The following is a 22,500-nucleotide window of genomic DNA, read 5'->3' as shown; positions in this document are numbered from 1 at the left end:
AGTGAAAAAGCTGATAAACGGCGTTTGAAGTGTGAATATATGTGTGTGTAAAAGAAACGCATGTTTGCGTGTATGTATATATATATATATATATGTGTGTGTGTGTGTGTGTGTGTGTGTGTGTATGTGTGTGTGTGTGTGTATGTATGTGTATGTGTGTATGTGTGTGTGTGTGTGTTTGTGTGTGGTGTGTGCACGCGCACAAGAGAACTATGTGAAACTTTACATATACATGTAAAGAAAATATTAAAAAATAATCCAGGATCCGGTACTGGATCGAACCCAAAATCGAACCAGTTCGTACCAGTTACAAGGCCAAACATTCCTGAAAGTTTTATTCGAATCCATCCAGCGGTTTTTGAGATATCTTGTCCACGGATAAACAAACAAACAAACAAACACGACTGGAAACAATACCTCCACCTGACGAAGGTGGAGATAATAATAATAATAGTAATAATAATAATAATAATAATAATAATCATAATAATAATAATAATAATAATAATAATAATAATAATAATAATACGTATGAAGCTCCATTCTGTCATGAAGAAGAGCAAAAAAATTTCAGGTGAGTTTAGCCATAACAGCCCGGCTGAACAGCATACAGCATGTTGTAAGTGCGGCAACAAGGTGAAATCAATGGCAAGGCAAAACGCTTTTGAACAATTGGCTGATAGGTGGGAACAAAAACCGATGCGTGAGGAATGTGTGCCCCGTAACAATCAAGCTGATGTAGACCGGAAGTACACCCATCAGTGGCTACGGAGCTCAGGGCTAAAAGCAGAGGGCGAAGGTTTTATTCTCGCTGCTCAATGTCAGAGCTTATTGACCCGGAATTATCAAGCCAATGCGATGAAAAATAGTGTAGACCCAAAGTACCGATACTGCAACGATGGGATTGAAACAGTGGACTACTTAATCTCTGGGTGTAAGGTTTTAGCACCTGTAAGAGTACAAATCAAGACATGACAGTGTTGGCCAATATCTACACTGGATAATGTGTGGGCATTATAAAATCAAAACAGCTGACAAATGGTACAAGCACCACTCCGAGGCTGTAACTGGGGGAGAAAATGTAACGACAACAACAGTACAGTCTGCTCTTTGATTGATATGAGCATACTCTGTGACAATAATATCACGGCAAAAGAATTTGATAATCTCAGAAAATATAAAGATTTGCTCATCGAAAACGAAAAGATGTGGCACCTCAAGACGGTTACAATACCAGTAATTGTAGGAGACTCGGAATGATCAAAAAAAGGAACTGAAAATTATTTGAGAATGATCCCTGGTTTACCATCTATGCAGGAAGGGCAAAAGATTGCCTTAAATGGTACGTCGCACGTACTGAGAAGAGTATTGTCGCTGTGAATTTTCTTTCTTTTTTCCCCTTTATTTTCTTTGTCTATATTTTATTTTCTTCCTTTTTCTCCCGGTCTTTCTTCCACCTCTTCTCAATGACATAACTTTGTAAATGAACAATTTAGTGTGTTTATTTTAATGGCCTGCCAATGTATACAGTGAGTTTCTCTGTCCTAGGTGTCAGGAAGACACTCGGTAAGACATGGAAACAGAATTGAAGAATGATGATGATGATAATGATGATGATGATGATGATGATGATGATGATGATGATGACGACGACGACGAAGATTATCCTTTCTGCTATAGGCACAAAGCCTAAAGTTTGAGTGAAAGGAGGCCGCTTGATTTCAGTGACTTCAGTGCTTGTTTGGTACTTAATGACTTGAAAATGATGAAAGGCTGAGGTTGACTTTGCCTTTCATCCTTTCGAAGTCAATAAATTAAGTACCAGTCAAACGCTGGGTTCAATGAAAACAACTGGACACTTTCCCCAAATTCCAGGCCTCATGCCTATAACAGAAAGAAGGATTAACATTATTATTATTATTATTATTATATTATTATTATTATTATTATTATTATTATTATTATTATTATTATTATTATTTTATTATTATTATTATTATTATTATTATTATTATTATTATTATTATCATAATATATTTCTTTATTGCGCACAAAGGGCTACACGTAGAGGGGACAAACAAGGAAAGACAAAGGGAATAAGTCGATTACATCGACCCCAGTGCGTAACTGGTACTTAATTTATCGATCCCGAAAGGATGAAAGGTAAAGTCGACCTCGGCGGAATTTGAACTCAGAACGTAGTAACAGACGAAATACCGCTAAGCATTTCGCCCGGCGCGCTAACGTTTCTGCCAGCTCGCCGCCTATTATTATTATTATTACTATTGAAAGCAACGAGCTAGCAGAGTCGCTAGCACACCGGGCAAAATGCTTAGCGGTATTTCGCCCGTCGCTACGTTCTGAGTTCAAATTCCGCCAAGGTCGATTTTGCCTTTCATCCTTTCGGGATCGATAAATTAAGTACTAGTGAAACACTGGGGTCGATGTAATCGACTATCTCCCTCCCGCAAATTTCAGGTTTTGTGCCTATTGTAGAAAGGATTATTATTATTATTATTATTATTATTATTATTATTATATTATTATTATTATTATTATTATTACTGGGTTGAGCTTGCTGAATCGTTAGAAAGCCAGACAGAATGTTTTCCGTGGATTCTATAATTTTATTACATACTGACAGTACGAATCAACTAAAAACTTTTCCTGTAATCCCTCATTGGAATTATTCCAGGAAAAGGAGGCATATTCCTACTATACCGTTTGAAACTGGAAGTAACAAAAAATGACGATGTGGACAGCGCTAGAAAGGACTTTTATCAATGATTCCCTAAGAAACAGGGATAACAATATACCAACGACAGAACAAATATTCCAGGCCACATAAAAAGAATGAATTTTAAAATTTACTTCTTTTTTATTGACTATTGCAGTCTGCAGGGCATTTTTGCGTTATATATGTAATATTAAGTACTAGTGAAACACTGGGGTCGATGTAATCGACTATCTCCCTCCCTACTTAATGCAGCACGGAATTTTGTCAGTGAAGAGGTCGCGGTTCAAAGCGACGAAAATATTTTGACAAATTAAATTTAAATGTTGAAGTGAATCTAACGGATTTTGTGTGTTTCCTAAATGGCTTATAAACACTTTCTACGTTGCAATTGTTTTCGTTCCAACACACGATCTCAGATCAGGTCACTTGCTATGCAAGTATATCTCTGTAATATGTATTATACATTTATTATGTAAGTAATAGTTGAATTATATACAATTAAGATTATTGTATTTCGTTATGCGTGGGATACCCGGGCCTGTACAAAAATTTATTTTGCATGAAACCGAAACGATCTTTTTTTTTTTTAAAAAAAAAAACAGAAGTTGGTTAGAGGTACTTTAGGGTACGTAAAAGTACAGCGGGATTAGAGAAACACATACAAGCACATACAAGTCCTAAATGTTCATGATAAGAAATGTTGTGCAAACATTTAGAACAAATAAGAAAACAGAAAACAAATACATGAAAGCGTATCGGTGGCAGAGTAAAAAAGCTTTTTACGTTGAATAACAAACTGTTTCTTATCAATCACTTACAAACTGTTTCTTTTACTCTTCTTGCTCAAGCCACTAATTTGTTTATACATAACAACATATGCACATACATACACACATACATACATAGATACGCACGTTATACATACTCATATGCATATATATATATATGTATATATATATATATATATATATATATATATATATATATATATATATATACACTCACATACACGTATACGCATGTGTATATTTATGTATATCTATGTATATATTTATGTGTTGGTATATACACATACATACACATACATACACACACACATACATACATGCATACATACACATATACATTCATATATAAATACATATATACATTCGTACATACAATCATATATACATACATACGTATATATATATATATATATATATATATATATGTGTGTGTGTGTGTGTGTGTGTGTGTGTGTGGTGTGTGTGTGTGTGTGTATTCCAGTTCTTTTTCATATGTAAGAAAAAATATGAGTAGAAACTCATTCTTTTTCAAATGGACAATTCAGTAATTATTCACCTCATTTTCATTCTCCAATCTTACATCTATCATACTGAAATGCCCACCAAGAGAGGCGAGTTTTCCCGTTTCCCTCAACACCTCTCTTGTGTTAGTGTTTTTCAACACACCATTTTCTATGCATGTGTATGTAAAAGTGCAATTCTCTACACACTCCAACATATCTGCTGAGAATGACAAAAAGTCTGTTTTGCCTTCTGTTTTCACAGGGCCTTTGATATCTGTAAAGGCTTACCTCTCCGCTGTTATTTCAAAAATATTGGCTTCAAATTTTGGCATAAGGCCGACAATTTCGGGGGCAGGAGGTAAGTCGATTATATCGACCCTAATGCTCAACTGGTATATATTTTATCAACCCCAAAAGAGATCAAAGGCAAAATCGACCTCGCAGAATTTGAACTCAGAACGTAAAGATGGACGGAATGCCGCTAAGTATTTTGCCTAGCGTGCTAACGATTCTCTAAATGGACTGATGCTATACGAGACAGTGGATCTTATGGTTGCCGGCCTTAACTGATTGGAAGTGCTTTCATGTACATGTTTTGTCTTGGTGTAACAGATGGGCTACTGTAAATATTCTACTCAATACCATATATTTGTTTGTCATTTGCTCGGCCTTAACCAGTTGAACATGTCCCTTAGTGGCTGACATGTGCATCTCTGATCACGAGCAGGAGTAGTGGGGGAAAATCAAAGTCATGTTTTGAGAGGAATTCTATGGGGTTTGAATAATTCAACCCAGGAAGCATGAATATTTCGTTCATCATCCTTAAATAATCCTTATTCGGGGACCTTTTGTGTGGAATGGGCTACTCAACCTGAAGAAAAATTCTAACTGGGTCCCACCTGCAAGGTCAAGCGCTGTTTTTCTTGAAATGAGATCACCATGTCACGCACTTATGGACGAATAGTCGTGATGGTAAAGAGGGCTTCGTAAATTTGCACCTCAGCGTCCCTTTATGGCATGCACTTGCCTCTCACTCACTCAATAATAATAATATTAGTAATTATAATAATAACAATAATAATAATAATAATAATAATAATAATATAATAATAATAATAATAATAATAATAATAATAATATCTTTATTAAATGATGCAAAAATACGATGCTTTCACAAACACACATACACGTAAACACATATATACATATATGAATGTATATATATATATATATATATATATATATATATATATATATATATATATATATATATATATGCATACATAATACACACACACGCACACACACACATGCACACACACACTTTCATACACACATACACACACACACACACACATATATATATATACATAATATATATATACAATACATACATACATACATACATACACACACACATACATTTAAGCACAAAGGAGTAAGTTTAGTGAAATACTGAAACCAGTGATATTCTTCAGTGGGTTATTTGAAATACCCACAGCTCGTTACTCTGAGACGTTTGTTGCCGATCCATGAAGGATAGCAAAAAATTGAACTGAAATTTTTGTTCATGCTCTACATATTGTGTTTGCATATCATACTGCTGGTTTAGTATGGTTTAATGTAGAAATATCACTGATGATCAATGTAGCCGTTGTTTAAATGGAAGCCGGGATCTGTTGACACTTAACTTAGTATACATTTATGTTATACAAAACGAGTACACGTATATCATATGGTATCTAGAACGGTACAAATAAAATTTCTCACATTACAAATAAGACTCCTGGCAAAACAAGGAGTTCCTTTCTAGACATAATAATTCATTTACAACAAAACAAGTACATCACGTCTATTTACACATATACTGATATAATTACATGGAAGCAGCGAATGTCTACACAAGATACAAAATGTCAATGATAAATATCGTTTTAGAAAAGCGTTAAGATTCTTCTACACAAAATAACAGAAATCTGTAATATAAAATAAACATTAAGTCACAAAATAAACCAAACGTCTAATGGTTAGTCGAACAAACAGATCAAGTTACGGTTCAATATCCACACAAATAAAAGGCGACAAGTACATCAGGCACCATGCGTATTGAATTATACAGACCACATCTGCTTTTTACTTGTTGAGTCTAAAGGGAAAGGCAATACATTGAAATTAATGCTTTTGATGATGCTGTTGAACCTTTGTAAGTTAACACATGCAAGACATGAATAGAGAAGGAATTCCACAGGAAATTCTGAGAAAGAAGGATTGGGCGTAGTGATTAGTATGGAGAATTGGATGGCGCTGAACATGAGAAAAGTGATGGAAAAAGGAGAGATTACTGGGAGCGGAATATATGAGTTGAGATGGCATGAGACCAACCAGACTAAAGAAGCCGTTACAGTAATGGTAAAAAAAAAAGACAGAGAGAGGAGTTAGCACACATTTGAGTCAGAAGACAGAGAATGTCTGTGGGTGATTGTATGTTGACCTTTTCCAGTTTGCAGTACAGGATGTCTATAGGCATCAGTAGCACCTTCGGAATCTAAGTTTGGATCTTAGCTAGGCTTTGTAGAATATCAATCGTTGTTGAGGGATGAAGTGTCTTCTGGCTTTGAAGAGGTGTCAGCCGTTTGGATGCGAACCTAATTATTTTAATGATGTCCGTTCGCCTTCGAAGGTCTTAGCTATTAATGAGCTCCAGCATTTGGAGCGATTTTGAAGGCACTAGCTGAGTGCTTCTCCTCGTGAAGTGCATAGCGTGCTTTCTTGATATGGGTAGCGTAATCATTTTCTTTTCGGAAAAGACAAGATTGGCATATGGTCATTGGGGGATGCTTTTGAGGTTTCTGTTCATGCAGTTAGTATTTGTTTGGAGTGTGGTGTCCAGATTATGGGTGACTAATGCATGGTTAGAGAGTGTCAGGGAGGAATGAAAGGTAGCGTCATCTGCGTAAGAGTTGATGTTGTTAGATGTAATGGCAAGTCATTGATATAGAGAAAAAAAGTACGTATGTACTTGGGTACAACCGAACTTTGCGGAACGGCGGAGTTGTTAAAAGGAGGAAGAAAAAGGACTCCGTCAACTCACAGTGCGATTTGATGGGAAGCTACTGATATAAAATATAAAACATGGGCGGAGCCCATAGATAGAAAGCTTCGAAAGGAAACACGCATGCCAGACATGATCGAAATCTTTGCTGATGTTGGTGACAACATTGTTTTCATAAAATTCTTTCGAGGTAAGAGCCTACTGATAGGTGACGCTGGATCTGGCTTTTCGGAAACCATAACGGTGGCCATTAAAGTAGAAGAGATTGGATGTGTTGGAGTGTATCGTTATTAATGACTGTCTCCATTACCTTAGAGATTTTAGAATTTTAGATTTTAGAGATTTTAATAGGGTCACAGTCGGCAGGGTGAGAGAGGTTCTCTTTCTTAGGGATGGAACTCATTATTGAGTGAGATTCTCCAAGATAAAAATAGATCCCATTGAAAGGGAGAGATTGACAAGTTTCATGTTTAAAGGGCTGTATGGCACAATGCTTGAGAATAATAGAAGGGAGACTGTCAGGAGCATTTGCTTCGTTAATTTGAAATAACATATATACTTTTACATGTGTTGTGTGTGAATGCAAAGTGTAGAACTTGGGGAAGGGGTTGAAAGGGGATAGGACTGGTGGTTTGCTAAGCATATGCAGTTTAGAGTTGGCTGCAAAGTTGACAATAAAGTTGTAGGGTTTCTCTACGGACTGATACTTATGGAACCTACACTGTTGGGAAGAGGAGGAAGAGGAATTGCAAAGTTGATGCAAATCTTTTTGGCATGAGATCAAAAATATCGACTGCAATTTGGAATGTGGTATAACTTGAGCGCAATTCGGTTCTTGGAGTCAACTTCGTTGTTCTTATAATGTTCATACAAATATCCTGTTGCTGGGTAAATGCCACCAGTTTTGTTTTCGGGGTAAGTTTTGCCACATATTTTAAGCCCTTTATTTTTCTCTGAATAACATCAGTAAAACTATGAGTGGACGACTCTATGGTCTTGGGTATAGGATACTTGCTGTGTGAAACCAACAATTCCAATTTCATTGGGAATGACTACAACAATTGCATTGACCTGGCATACTATAAAATGACAGAAATACACAACTACGTCCCTTAATCCCAAAGAGGAAGCTACAGAAGTTAGTTTGGTCGAGAAATGTTGATGATGAATGTGGGAATTTTACTGTTCTACGGAGAAAACACTGATATAAGACAATGAAACTAGAACGCAATCGTGCTTTCAATATGTGCATAAAAACATCTGCTTCTTTGGTGTATGTATATGTATATATATATATATATATATATATATATATATATATATATATACCCAAATAATGTGTGCGTGTATATGCATTGATGCAAACATACATACATATACATACATATACATACATACATACATAAATACATACACATATATATATGTGTATGTATATATATATATATTATATATATATATATATATATATATATATATATACCCAAATAATGTGTGCGTGTATATGCATTGATGCAAACATACATACATATACATACATATACATACATACATACATAAATACATACACATATATATATGTGTATGTATATATATATATATATATATATATATGTATATATATGGGGGGGGGAGAAGCACTCCGTCGTTTACGACGATGAGGGTTCCGGTTGATCCGAATCAACGGAACAGCCTGCTCGTGAAATTATCAAGAATTTTATTTATCAAGAAATTCCACGAATAGTTTAGGCTTCATGCCTCATGTTTTGCTGTCAATAAGAATTCAATAGAACATTGATGGCTGACGAATTACACTTTGATTATATAGCGCTTCCGCTGATTTTAGCAACATGTTTTTACTTTCGCTTGGTACTTGCATACAACTAAAGGAGTTGGAGCGAGGACATTTCTGTGTATTGTCTACGGACGCAGTGAGCCACGGTGACACAAAGGGAAATGTTGACTGGGCATGTGGACTAACCTTTAAATTATTGCTTACGCAAGGATACATGACGCAAGATCCAGGCTGCAAGTGTCCTTTCCAGATGCGAGATATAATTTCAAGTGTACGACAAGGAGGGAACGTATATGTTTTATTAAAATTATTTTTCAGAATAAAATTAATCAACTTTTAAAAACAACTTAAATCTATTAAGTACACCAAAAATTTCATTATTCTACATGTATAGTTTTAAGTGATTATAACCAAGAACTGCGACCTCATTTCGGTTTGCCATGACATACTTGTTTTGGCTTAGATTCAGTCCTCTTTTATCAATAAAGACAGAATCTAGGAATCACTTTAGTTCATGGGCAGAACTGTGGATCACAATCAGCAAGAAAACTCTGTTTTCATTAAGTTATGAATGAGAAGATAGAACAAAGAAATCATTGAATATTCACAATTGGGATTAATTTCACTGTTTACACTTTTTTAATCGCTCAGTTTTCACTTGTATTTATTCTCCGAGTCAAAAGCTTATTTTTTTCACTTCAATTCATTCACCTTCAGTATTGAATGGGGTTAAGAAAGTAGAAAATAAAAAATAATTGTTAGAAAATTGAATTTCTCACATTCATATGTGATATTACCTTTGCAGGAGATTGGACAAGAAAACAACCAAGCATTTCCTAAGGGCGTAGACCATAGAAAGGTGAGAAACCCCTAATGTCATTGTTAAGAAGCTTAACAATCTTATATTTATTAAAATCTTTATTCTGAATTTTAGAAATTTCTATTAATATTTCTAAGTCATGGGGCTTTCACAATATGAAAAATATTTAATAAAAAAATATGATCAAACTTGAATATGGTCATTATTTTAATATAACGTGACTGACAGAAATGCTCTCCCATGCGTGTGCACACATATGCATTCATAACAATCTACCTATCTATACACACACATATGTGCATATGTATTTATATGTGTGTGTGTATGTGTGTGTGTGCGTGTGTGTGTGTGTGTCTGTGAGCACGTGTGTTCGCGCGCGTGGTCGTCTGCGTGTGAGTGTGTATTGTAGCTACACGTGAATCATTAATGGTGTTCACCGCTGGTTTCTACGCGGTCCAGTAGAATGTATTAAATCTGACCTCAGATCTTTTCACGCAAATGCCAAGTAAGTTACCACAGCAACTAGTTAGTTACCAGCAAGAGATTCTATAAAACAAATCGACTAAGAAAAAGTAGACGATGATGTTAACCTATACAAAGAGCTTACCTTTTCTGTACATAACACCTTCATAACTCTATATGCAGGCTTAAGAAGTACATCACTCTGAATGACAGGCAGTACAGTATATAATATCCAAATCATTAACAACAAACACATAACACTGAAATTTATCCTATGGTAGTGAAAAAAAGACACAAACCTTTGCCTCAAATGATAAGGTAACAAAGGCTAGAAAGAATCTGAAGAAAGTTGCACAGAAACTAGCGTATTTAAAATAACTTCAATTCAGCTAGTGTTGCAGTTGATAAGAGGTGCAATGAGGCACTAGAAGAACGCAAGTCTGCAACTGTAAAACTCGATTAACTTTCTACAAAGAAAACTAGCTGACTGGGTAGCTCCGAGTGAACTTATAGCAACAAGTAAGCTCCCTAACTTATTTATATTGTGAGGGAATCCGATGAAAAGCTATGCAACACCAAACTTAACCAAGATCCTATCTTTGATATCAAAATAGCAGATTGTCTGTCGATCTAGTGAAACCCGTTTCATCACGGAACTGGAAGTATGACTAAAAATCTTAAGAAACTGAAACTCCCCCAGCTCCAAATAACATCCCATCCATCATAAAGAAGAGTCATCCTTCCACAAACGTCTGTAAGACTTCTTTGAAGAAATCTATAATGGAAATAGACCAACAGCTTTCTCAAAGCCTTTAGTTATTCAATTTCTGAAGTAAGTTACTCTTCACCTGTTGCAGAACTACAGAGAAATTACACTTTCACATATGCTCTAAAATATCTCCTATTAATCTCATTTTATAATGGAACCAAAAAATCTTATAGAAGGGCAGATCAACACAGCTGCTGATCTCTGTTCACAGAACTTCATAGATACAGTAAACATTTATTGGTATTGTTAAATTTCCACAAAGCATTCGATAGTGTCAACAGAAGAGTCATTTTACAAATTTTGTAGACAACGATATCTTGTATGAGGTTGGCAAATACAGGCTTGTGCAAAGCAAAGATAGTCCAGTTAACGATATTCTAACAACAGTCATCCTTCATGGAAATATCCTATCTTCTTTTCCCTTTGTAATTGCTGTGGACTAAATCCTTAGGCAAAGTCATGACACCGTCCAAGATAAGAACCTCATTATCAAGTAAATGTGATCGAGATGTCAGCAGAACCTATATGCTGATAATCTTGCCCGCATAGCTCAGTAACTGTGGGATAAGCAGGACTTGTAAATATCCTTTGAGTATGCCGTAGCTAAAGTCTGTCTGTTGCTCAATGCGAAGATGACGGAGTCCATGGCCATCAGGTTAGGATGAAAGCTACCTGCCAATTTCTTCTAGAGATGAAACTTAACTCAAGAACATCGGTAACTGCAAATAATTTGGGTCTTATGATGCCTAAAGTTAGACAGGCTTCCAAAATGCAAGGAACAAAATTATTGTCTCTGTAAAAAGTTTCCAAACGTATTGTAACCAACTATTTCCAAGTCAGCAAGTCTTGCCTTCCAGAGAGCTTTTGTAGAAAGCATTCCTCTCTATGGCGCCGAAATCTAGACAATGGAAAAGAAGCTTCAAGATCGCTTTAATGGTATCTGCACGAGGCTTCTCATATGGGCGCAAAGCATCCCGTGCGCGAGTGCAAGACCAAAGTGGGATTTATAAACATTCTGTCCAGCTCTACTGTAGTTGCACAATGTGCAGAATCGGCTTTGATGGATACGTTTACCTTGATGATCACCAGGCCATATCAGTTGTTATATTTAAGCAGCAGAGACTAAGACTATGAAATTGAGGATCTATCAACGGTAATAAGAAGCAGGAATTCATGACACGGAGTGGTAAAACGCATCTTGGTATCAGCCAGGTGAAGACAAAAACAATGAAATTGAAGAAGAAGAAATTGGAGGAGATGAATAATAACAACAACAACAACAACAACAACAACAACAACAATAATAATAATAATAATAATAATAATAATATAATAATAATAATAATAATAATAATAATGATAATAATAATAAGGATGATATTAAGATGGAGTTTGGACTTTCAAAATGTACTACGATGGTGATGAGACGAGGAAAACTTGCCAGGACAGAAGGCATATGGTTGCCAAGTGGTGAAATGATGAAGGCAATTCAACTACAGTCCAGCTATAAATACCTGGGGATGCTTGGGCAGATGGAATCAAACATCATGACATGGAGGAAAAGACAAAAAGGGGGTACCTGCGGCGAGTAAGAAAAATGTTGGCTTCAAAGCTGAATGCCAGAAACATAAATTTCGGCAATAAACTCGCGCGCAGTAGCAGTAGTTTAGTATGGTGCTGGAATCCTAAAGTGGACTGGGGAGAAGCTAAAGGAGATAGAAAGGGAGTCAAGAAAGCTCTTAACGATGCATAGAGACTGCGTGCGTATCGAACTTAAGAGTTTAATGAGATATCTAGACCAAAGTAAGGAAACCTTGCTATTGACAGTTAGGAACGAGGGAGTATTGAGAGAAGAGAGAACGGGAAAACAAAGGAAGAAATACAAAAAGGACACGAAGAATTACGCAAGAAGGGACAACACAACCAATTCCATGTCGCCACAGCAGAAGTTGCTAGAGAAAATAGGTGGGACTGAAAGGAACCCTAAAAAAAGAGACCGAGAGCATTATACTGACAGCGCAGGACCAAGCTCTGGCCACGAACTGAAGGGTCAACCTGAAAAATGAGCTGTACCGCATCTGCAATAGAGTGGATGAAACGACTGCCCCATAACACAAGCGAATGTCCTAGATTTGCCCAAAACCTCTACAAGTTGTGAGAACACGGCCAGGTAGCGAAAGTGCTACATTGAAAAGTGTGGGAAAAGTTGGGGCTAGAGAGAGGCAAGAAGTGGTATGAGCACAAACCACAGAGAGTGGTAGAGTCGGAAACTAGTATAATCCTCTGGGATTTCCTAATCGAAACAGATCAGGTGCTAGAGCATAACAGACCAAACCTAGTGGTGGAGGACAAAGTGCACCACATCTACTATATAGTTAACGTTGCATGCCCCCTTTGACCCACGAATAGCCAAGAAGGAAGGCGAAAAGATTGAGAGATACAACTCTCTTAAGTACGAAAGAGCCCGGCTATGGAAAATGAAGAAGGTAAAGATAGTGCCGATTATTGTTGGATCCTTTGGAACAGTATCAGAAGGCATTAAGAGGAATATAAAGGAAATTGGGCTAAAGTACCCAGTAGAACTGTTACAAAAGGTTTGCCTCCTTGGCACGACCAGAATAATCAGGAAAGTAATTAAATAGCTGTAAAGAGCGAATAGCATGGTACCGTAGGCTGCAGGTAGTAAGCCCGCTACGCATGCAACACCCCAGGAGTTCCAACAAAATTTGTGATAAAGAGATAATAATAATAATAACAACAACAACAACAGCAACAACAACAACAATAATAATAATAATAATAATAATAATAAACCTTTCTACTGAAGGCATAAATCCTGAAATTTGGGGAGAAGGAATGAGTTGATTATATCGACCTTAGTATGAAAGGCAGAATTTGAACTCAGAACGTTAAGACGGATGAAATGCCTCTGAGCATTTCACTCTGCGTGCTAACGATTAATGACATATGTCGATGCATATGATTTGTATGTATGTTAAACTGCATTACTGCAATTTTAATCTTAGTTCTAATGTACTTAATCGTACAGACTATATAGCAATAAAAGAATAAAATACTCGATATAGTTGCTGAGCCTGCCTTTGATGGAAGGCATTCCTGTCTTGACAAACTTACCTTTTTCCGGACTTAGTGTATTTAATACTACAAATTTATTTGAGTCATTCCATTTTTAACACGATAAGGTGTAATCTGATGGAGACTTGACTGTTATTTCTTGAAGTATACTGAAAATTTATCTCGGTTCAAATGTGGAGCAACCAGGAATGGAAATCTCTTTAGTTTCTTTTCATTGAATTTTGAGATGCCACCTGCCTACAGTAACTATATAAATATATACACATAGCTTTTGATACTGTTCCAAAGGATCCAACAATAATCGGAACTATCTTTACCTTCTTCATTTTCCATAGCCGGGCTCTTTCGTACTTAAGAGAGTTATATCTCTCAATCTTTTCGCCTTCCTTCTTGACTATTCGTGGGTCAAAGGGGCATGCAACGTTAACTATATAGTAGATGTGGTGCACTTTGTCCACCACCACTAGGTCTGGTCTGTTATGCTCTAGCACCTGATCTGTTTCGTTTAGGAAATCCCAGAGGATTTTACTAGTCTCCGACTCTACCACTCTCTGTAGTTTGTGCTCATACCACATCTTGCCTCTCTCTAGCTCCAACTTTTCCCTCAGTTTTCAATGTAGCACTTTCGCTAAGTAATGTAACATTTCCTGCTAAAATCACCATGTAAAAACACCATCTTCTCTTTTACTCTTTTACTTGTTTCAGTCATTTGACTGTGGCCATGCTGGAGCACCGCCTTTAATCGAGCAGCTCGACTCCGGGACTTATTCTTTGTAAGCCCAGTACTTATTCTATCGGTCTCTTTGCCGAACCGCTAAGTGACGGGGACATAAACACACCAGCATCGGTTGTCAAGCGATGTTGGGGGGGAGGGGACAAACACAGATATACAAACTCACACACACACACACACACACCACACACACACACATATATATATATATATATATATATATATATATATATATATATATACGATGGGTTTCCTTCAGTTTCCGTCTACCACGTCCACTCACAAGGCTTTGGTCGGCCCGAGGCTATAGTAGAAGACACTTGCCCAAGGTGCCACGCAGTGGGACTGAACCCGGAACCATGTGGTTGGTAAACAAGCTACTTACCACACAGCCACTCCTGCGCATATCTTTTCTTTTATCTTTTTCTTGTTTCACTCATTGGACTGCGGTCATATTGGGGCAACACTTTGAAGGCTATTAGTCGAACAGATCGATTCCAGGACTTTTAATGCTGGTACGTATTCTGTCAGACTCTTTTACCGCACCGTTAAGTTACAGAGCTGTGAACAAACTAGCACCGGTTGTCAAGTGGGATAAACACAGAAACATAAACACCCTCCCCACCCACACAAGCACATACACCGCAAGTTTCCCCACAATTTCTTTCAGCCAAATTCACGCACAAGACATTGGTCAATCCGGGGGTATATTAGAACTCACTTGCCCAAGATGCCATGTAGTGGGATCGAACCTGAAACGTGGCTGCAAAGCGGGCTTCTCAACTACACAGTCATGCTTGCATCTATGCAGAGGCTTTCTTTCAACAAATTATGTTCTCTTTGTGGTTTAGCTACGAGTAATGGGAAAAGCTAAAGAGTTGTGAAAGTGAGATATAGATGAAATTCAACAATTCTGTGAGATTTAGATGAAATCTAACAATTCTATTCAAATCCAGTTAGGTCGTCTGTAAAGATGTATTAACTGCAGTACATGACTGGTACTTCTTTTCCTAATTTTGGCGGTATGAAATATTAACCTCAGTATGCAGGAACGGTGTAAAGGCAATTGAATTAATCCACTGTATTATTAATATAACGAGAGATCAAAAGTACGGTCAGTCTCAATGGGATTTGATTTCAGAATATGTAGGAACAAGTGTGTGTGTGTGTGTGTGTGTGTGTGTGTGTGTTTGTATTTGTGTGTGTGTGTGTGTGTGTGTGTGTGTGTGTGTGTGTGTGTGTTTGTGTTTGTGTGTGTGTGTGTGTGTGTATGTGTATGCGAGAGACAGTCAAACTGTTACTGTTATTATTGTTATTTCTTCAGTTTTTGAGATCAGAATTTAAAAAATTATCAAAATACTGGAAGACATTATAGTTAGACATTCTACGGTTTATATTTATTCCTACCGCTAAGATTATTTCGGCTTGTTACATTGGCACCCAAGGCAGCAAATATTTAGGTAGACAGGGCGTACAGTTTTGTGAAACTGATTCTAGTGAACTTCCAGTGTTTACTACCGATTTTAGAGTGGGATCTTTTAGTGATGTGGGTTGAAAGGGAACTGATGCTATATTCTTGTTTATTTTCTTTAGCTCACAACATTCTTTACGATGACAGATTGTATTACAATGATTATATTATTATCAAGAAATGTTTCTTCGTAAATTCGTAATCAGCAGGTTTTAAGTTTTAGAAAGGCGAGGGAACAAAGTCGGCACTACATGTTACGACCAGTAGAAAGACTTCGTAGAAATAGCTTTTAGAAACGAAAGAAAATATTTGGATTTATGGACATTACTGAATAACTTCCATATCCCCCTCTCCCTCTCTTTCTCCTCAGCCCCGCGCACACGCACACATACACATTTGAAAAATGCACATGGAGACTTAAGACAATTTATTTATTTATATTTATGTAACCGGGTTCACAATTTCAGAATTTTCAAAATTAGTGTGTGAAATTAGAACCTATGTATGTATGTATGTATGTATGTATGTATGTATGTATGTATGTATGTATGTATATATATATATATAATATATATATATATATATATATATATATATATATATCACTTAGGATGGTACAGAGCATCACCATGACAACGACTAAATAGAGAAGAGTATGTGGTCACTCGAATTGCAATTCATTGCAATCAAATCACTTATAAATCGCGTCCTACCTTCTTAAAAATGGAAGGTAACATAAGATAAGTTAATCCTAGATGGGCAGAAAAAAAGAAACGGAAGTGGCGTTGATCATATTTCTGGTCGATCAAGATTGAGCAACAAAGAACAAAATTTTATAGGCAAAAAGGCATATTTCCATTGCCTTTACTGTTTTATTGCTTACACCGAAGTCATTGATGGTGAAGGCATGTGTAGTTGAATGTTTTAAACATATATAATACATTGAATAAGTAGTGTATAGCGAGAAGTGAAGCTCGAAAGACCCGTTCATGAACGGAAGCATTTACATTGAACATGGAAACCATTTATTGGTGTTTTGGAGCTGTAGGTCAACCGGGTTTGATCAGACCTTCGGTCAACAGCATTTTTACTGCAACCATCCTATCTTTTTTGTAGGCATTGTGTATCTTATTATTTTTTTCTTTTTTAATATGACAGGCTCTTACCTGGGGAAGAGCGTATTAGAATAACGAAGTCCAATAAACTATGGGAGCATCAAAGCTAAACGCAGAGAAGTGATTGAAAACAAGATTATTACTGGGTGACGAAAACATTTATATGTTTACGTTTTTAATCGTATACGATTGGTGAAAGGAAGAATAACGAGAAATTTTCTGTACATTACCTATAAGTAGATTTAAAGAGAGTAGAAGTGAGGACGTGTAAGATGTATCAGTGGAAAGGGGAAATAGATATTAATTTAAAAAAATGATAATAAATGAGTAATTATATATTGATAATTATACAGACACACACACACGCACGCACGCACATACACTCACACACACTCGTGCGCATCTATCTATCTATCTATCTATCTATCTATCTATCTATTTGTGTATATATATTATATATATATATATATTATATATATATATATATATATATATGTATATATGAGAGATAGATATATGGACAGATAGATAGAAAGATAGAGAGAGAGAGAGAAAGAAAGAAAGAAAGAAAGAAAGAAAGAAAGAAAGAAAGAGAGATAGTTCGTTAAAACTTGAATAAAGCGATGGCATGGAAAGTCAAAACTAACACAAGAAGAGATAAATGCACACATGCAAACGCACGCACATATATATGCATACATACACGCAAACACACGCGATATTTCATGTTTGTTTTTACGTGAACTTATATATAAAAAAATAATTGAACATTATACTTTTTCGTACAGTACATATTAATTTATTTCGCAGGGAAAAGTTTGGCAGTAACCTCGAAGTTTTGGTTTGTTCGACATCATTAGACTGTCTGAAATTTCGAAATCACTGTCGACATTTTCCTTGTAAAATGTAATAAAACATAATATAATATAATATATAAATGTTTTTGCATGTATGTATGTATGTATGTATGTATGTATGTATGTATGTATGTATGTATGTACGTATGTGTGTGTGTGTGTATGTATGTATGCATGCATGCATGGATGCATGCATACTTGCATGTATGTATGTTTACATAAAGTTAATCCAAGCATGAAAACACAAAGAGAAAACACAACGCACATACATATATATGTATATATATATAGATATACATATATATATATACAAAGATCAAAATATATATATATATATATTTATATCTATGTATATATATATAATATATATATATTGTATAATATATATATATATATATATATATATATGTATGTATAAATATCTATCTATCTATCTATCTATCTATCTATCTATCTATCTATCTATCTATCTCTATATCTTATATATACAAATATATAATATATATAATATATATAATAATATATATATATATATATATAATACAAAGATTAGATAGATAGATTAGATATAGATAGATAGATAGATAGATAGATAGATAGATAGATAGATAGATAGATAGATAGATAGATAGATAGATAGATAGATAGATAGATAGATATAGATACAGACATAGATATTAAAAGAGCGATGGTTTATATAAAAATGTCTATACGTTGATATTGCTAAAGCAAGCGATAAACAAATAAAGTCGATAAAGATATGTTCATTTACCTGTTGATTTATCGCAAATAATTGACTGTAAAAAGTAAAGAACTGGCGCTGAAGTTGTTGATACTGTTTATCGTAACTGCTGCACCCATATATAGACGCTGTTGCTCGAAGTTGTGATAGTTAAAGAATTGTTTGTTATTTTTCTCTGTGTTTTTTGTTTAGTTTCACAGTTGAACTATTCCAATTCACTATATACGTTTTGTGCTATCTTTCGTATCTTTTTATTTTCGCCTTTTTCTCTTTTCTTTCTTTTTTCTTTTTTTTTTTTCACAAAATGATATTTTGATGTTCTTAAGTTAAAAGAACAATACTTGAAAAGTAATACTTAATAAAGAAAAGAAAAGGAAAAAAAAAAACCAAGTTACAGAAAGAAAGTTCAGTCAATGAAAAAAATCAAAGCAAGAACCAAAATATCAACAACGTATGTAATTAAATCAATATGAACCAACGATGGCGTATAATTGAAGAAAGCAAACGCTCCGATGCGAACACTATACCGTCATCTCACTCAACTTGAAGCTCACTTGCAAGCAAAATAGCAGGGAATCGCTTCCACAAGTATTATTGACGAAATTATACAACTGATATAACCGATCATATAAAAGAGATGTGGTAGAAGATGCAAAAAACAAAAAAGCAACAAGCAACAAGCAACTTGCGTTTATCCACTACTTTCGTTCACTTCCTCTCCGTTGCTACACCGACCAACTATTGTTTCATGCTCCACCGCTCTCTTCTTGTCTCCCTCCCTCCCTCCCTCCCTCCTCTCCCCTCTCTCCCTCTCTTAGCTCCCCCCCTCTCTCTCTCTCTCTCGCGCGCTCATTACTCCCATCCATAGACTTTCTAGTCTTTCATTAAAAAGAAAAAAAAAAGTAAACTAATAACATGAAAAATCGAATTAAAAATGAAATACCAAACAAGATAGAAAAACAAAACAATTTGCAGTTTAGTGTCCATTTCTCTCGATTTCTTCCTTCTTTCCTTTCTTTCTTTCTTTCTTTCTTTCTTTCTTTCTTTCTTCTAATCTTTTTTGCATCGTCCCCTTCTTTCTTCCTCTATCTTCTTTTTATATTTCTTCTTTCTTTTCTTTTATATTTCTTTCTTTCTCTCTTTCTTCCTTTCTTTTTCTTTCCCTTTTCCTCTTTTTATATCCCCTCCTATCTTTCATCTTTCTTTCTTTCTTTCTTTCTTTCTTTCTTTCTCTTTCTTCCTTTCTTTTTCTTTCTCCCTTTTTTCTTCCTTTTATATCCCCTCCTATCTTTCATCTTTCTTTCTTTCCATCTTTCTTTCACTCTTTCTTTCTTTCTTTCTTTCTTTCTTTCTTCCTTTTTTCTCTCTTTCTTCCTTTCTTTTTCTTTCTCCCTTTTTTCCTTCTTTTATATCCCCTCTTATCTTTCATCTTTCATTCTCTCTTTCTCTCTTTCCTTTTCTTTCTCCCTTTTTCCTCCTTTTATATCCCCTCTTATCTTTCATCTTTCATTCTCTCTTTCTCTCTTTCCTTTTCTTTCTCCCTTTTTCCTCTTTTTATATCCCCTCTTATCTTTCATCTTTCATTCTCTCTTTCTCTCTTTCCTTTTCTTTCTCCCTTTTTCCTCCTTTTATATCCCCTCTTATCTTTCATCTTTCATTCTCTCTTTCTTCCTTTCTTTTTCTTTCTCCCTTTTTTCCTTCTTTTATATCCCCTCTTATCTTTCATCTTTCTTTCTCTCTTTCTCTTTCCTTTTCTTTCTCCCTTTTTCCTCCTTTTATATCCCCTCTTATCTTTCATCTTTCTTTCTCTCTTTCTCTCTTTCTTTTTCTTTCTCCTTTTTTCCTCCTTTTATATCCCCTCCTATCTTTCATCTTTCTCTTCTTTCTTTCTTTCTTTCTTTCTTTCTTTCTTTCTTTCTTTCTTTCTTTCTTTCTTCCTTTCTTCCTTACTTGCTCACTTGCTCACTTTCTCTCTTTCTTTCATTCCTTCATTCTTTCTTGCCTCTTCCCTTTATTTCCTTCTTCTTCCTTCCTTTCTCACTCACCCTCTTTCTTTCTACTTTTCTTTTTCACCTTCTTTGCCTTTTCCTTCCTTCTTCATTTTCACTTTCCTTTCTTCCCTGTTTTGTTTCTTTATTCATTTCTATTTCTCATTCATTCTCATTTTGGCATCCTGTCTTTCTTTCTATCTATTTTTTCTCCAACCTAATGCTTCAACTTCCATTCTATCTTTCTTTTCACTGTTTTCATTCACCATATTTTTCTTTGTTTATTTATTTCCTCCTTCCCCGCTCTTCTCTCGCTCCCTCATCCAGTCATTGTTTTTTTCATTCACGTCTTTTTCTCTTTTTTCTCATTCTCATTTTCCTTCTCAACACATCTTATCTCTATTTTTTCAGTGTTAGTTTTAATATTCTATACTTTACTCCTTCCCTTTTCCTTCCTCCCTTCCTTCTTTTCTTCCTTCCTTCCTCCCTCTCTTCCTTCCTTTTTTTTTTCCTTCATTCTTCTTCCTTGATCCATTCTTTTTAATCTTTCTGGCATTCTTTTTATTGTTCTTCCTCTCTTTTCTTCCTCTCAGTTAAATAAAGCGCTTGTCTATCTATCTATCTATCTATCTATCTATCTATCTATCTATCTATCTATCTATCTACCTATCTATCTATCTATCTATCTATCTATCTATCTATCTATCTATCTATCTATCTATCTACCTATCTATCTATCTATCTATCTATCTATCTATCTATCTATCTATCAATCTATCTATCTATCTATCAATCAATCTATCTATTTATCTATCTATCTATCTATCTATCTATCTATCTATCTATCTATCTATCTATCTATCTATCTATCTATCTATCTATCTACTTTTCACTGTTTTTACTCTTCCTTGTCTCTCTATCTCTCTCCCTCGCTTAAAATCTTTCTCTCACACGTCCTTCCGATGCTTTTTATTTAGGAACTTTTTCTTTCTTTGTCCCCATATATGTTTATTAGTTCGTTTTCTTTTCTTTACCATCCTCTCTTTTCTTGTCCGATACTTTCTGTCTCGAACCTACTTTTTAACTATCATTCATTTTTTCTTTCTTTCTTTCTTTCTTTCTTTCTTTCTTTCTTTTCTTCTTTCTTTCCTTCCTTCTTCCTTTCTTTCTTTCTTTCTTTCTTTCTTTCTTTCTCTCTTTCTTTCTTTCTTTCGCTCTCTCTCTCTCCCTCTCTCTCCCTCTCTCTCTCCCTCTCTCTCTCTCTCTCTCTCTCTCTCTCTCTCTCTCTCTCTCTCTCTCTCTCTTCCAATTTTTCTTTTTATTCTCATTTCCTCCGTCCAAATTTTCTTCGATTCTGGGAATATTCCCTTCTCACCTTGCTTGTTGTCAATATTTTGCTCTGCGTTCTGTTTATCTAACTTGTCGTCTGCTCTTTTCTAGCCACGCCTACCGCTCTCTATGTTCATTTCCCTCCTTCTCTTCCTTGCTTTTCCTTTACTTCGTTCTCTTTTCTCAAGATTATCTTCCTCTCTCATTCTTCACCAGCTTTTCCATTTCGTCCCTGGGCCTACC

At 35.5% G+C, this 22,500-nt stretch overlaps 1 protein-coding gene across 2 annotated transcripts in view; it reads right to left on the bottom strand.

The window, feature by feature from the left end:
• LOC115214230 (urea-proton symporter DUR3-like) overlaps window positions 1-22,500 on the bottom strand; it is a 324,559-nt gene that overhangs the window by 196,026 nt on the left and 106,033 nt on the right. Inside the window, exon 1 of one of the 2 annotated variants that reach the window (XM_036504980.1) lies at window positions 18,971-19,696. The exons of the other annotated variant lie outside the window; for it this stretch is intronic. The gene's annotated coding sequence lies outside the window, so the exon portion shown is untranslated. Of the gene's footprint in view, window positions 1-18,970; window positions 19,697-22,500 lie in introns of those variants that run through there. 2 annotated transcript variants of the gene reach the window in all.

This window comes from Octopus sinensis, linkage group LG7, assembly GCF_006345805.1.
Source record: "Octopus sinensis linkage group LG7, ASM634580v1, whole genome shotgun sequence".
Lineage (NCBI taxonomy): Eukaryota > Metazoa > Mollusca > Cephalopoda > Octopoda > Octopodidae > Octopus > Octopus sinensis.
This window is presented reverse-complemented; position numbering and strand designations above follow the sequence as displayed.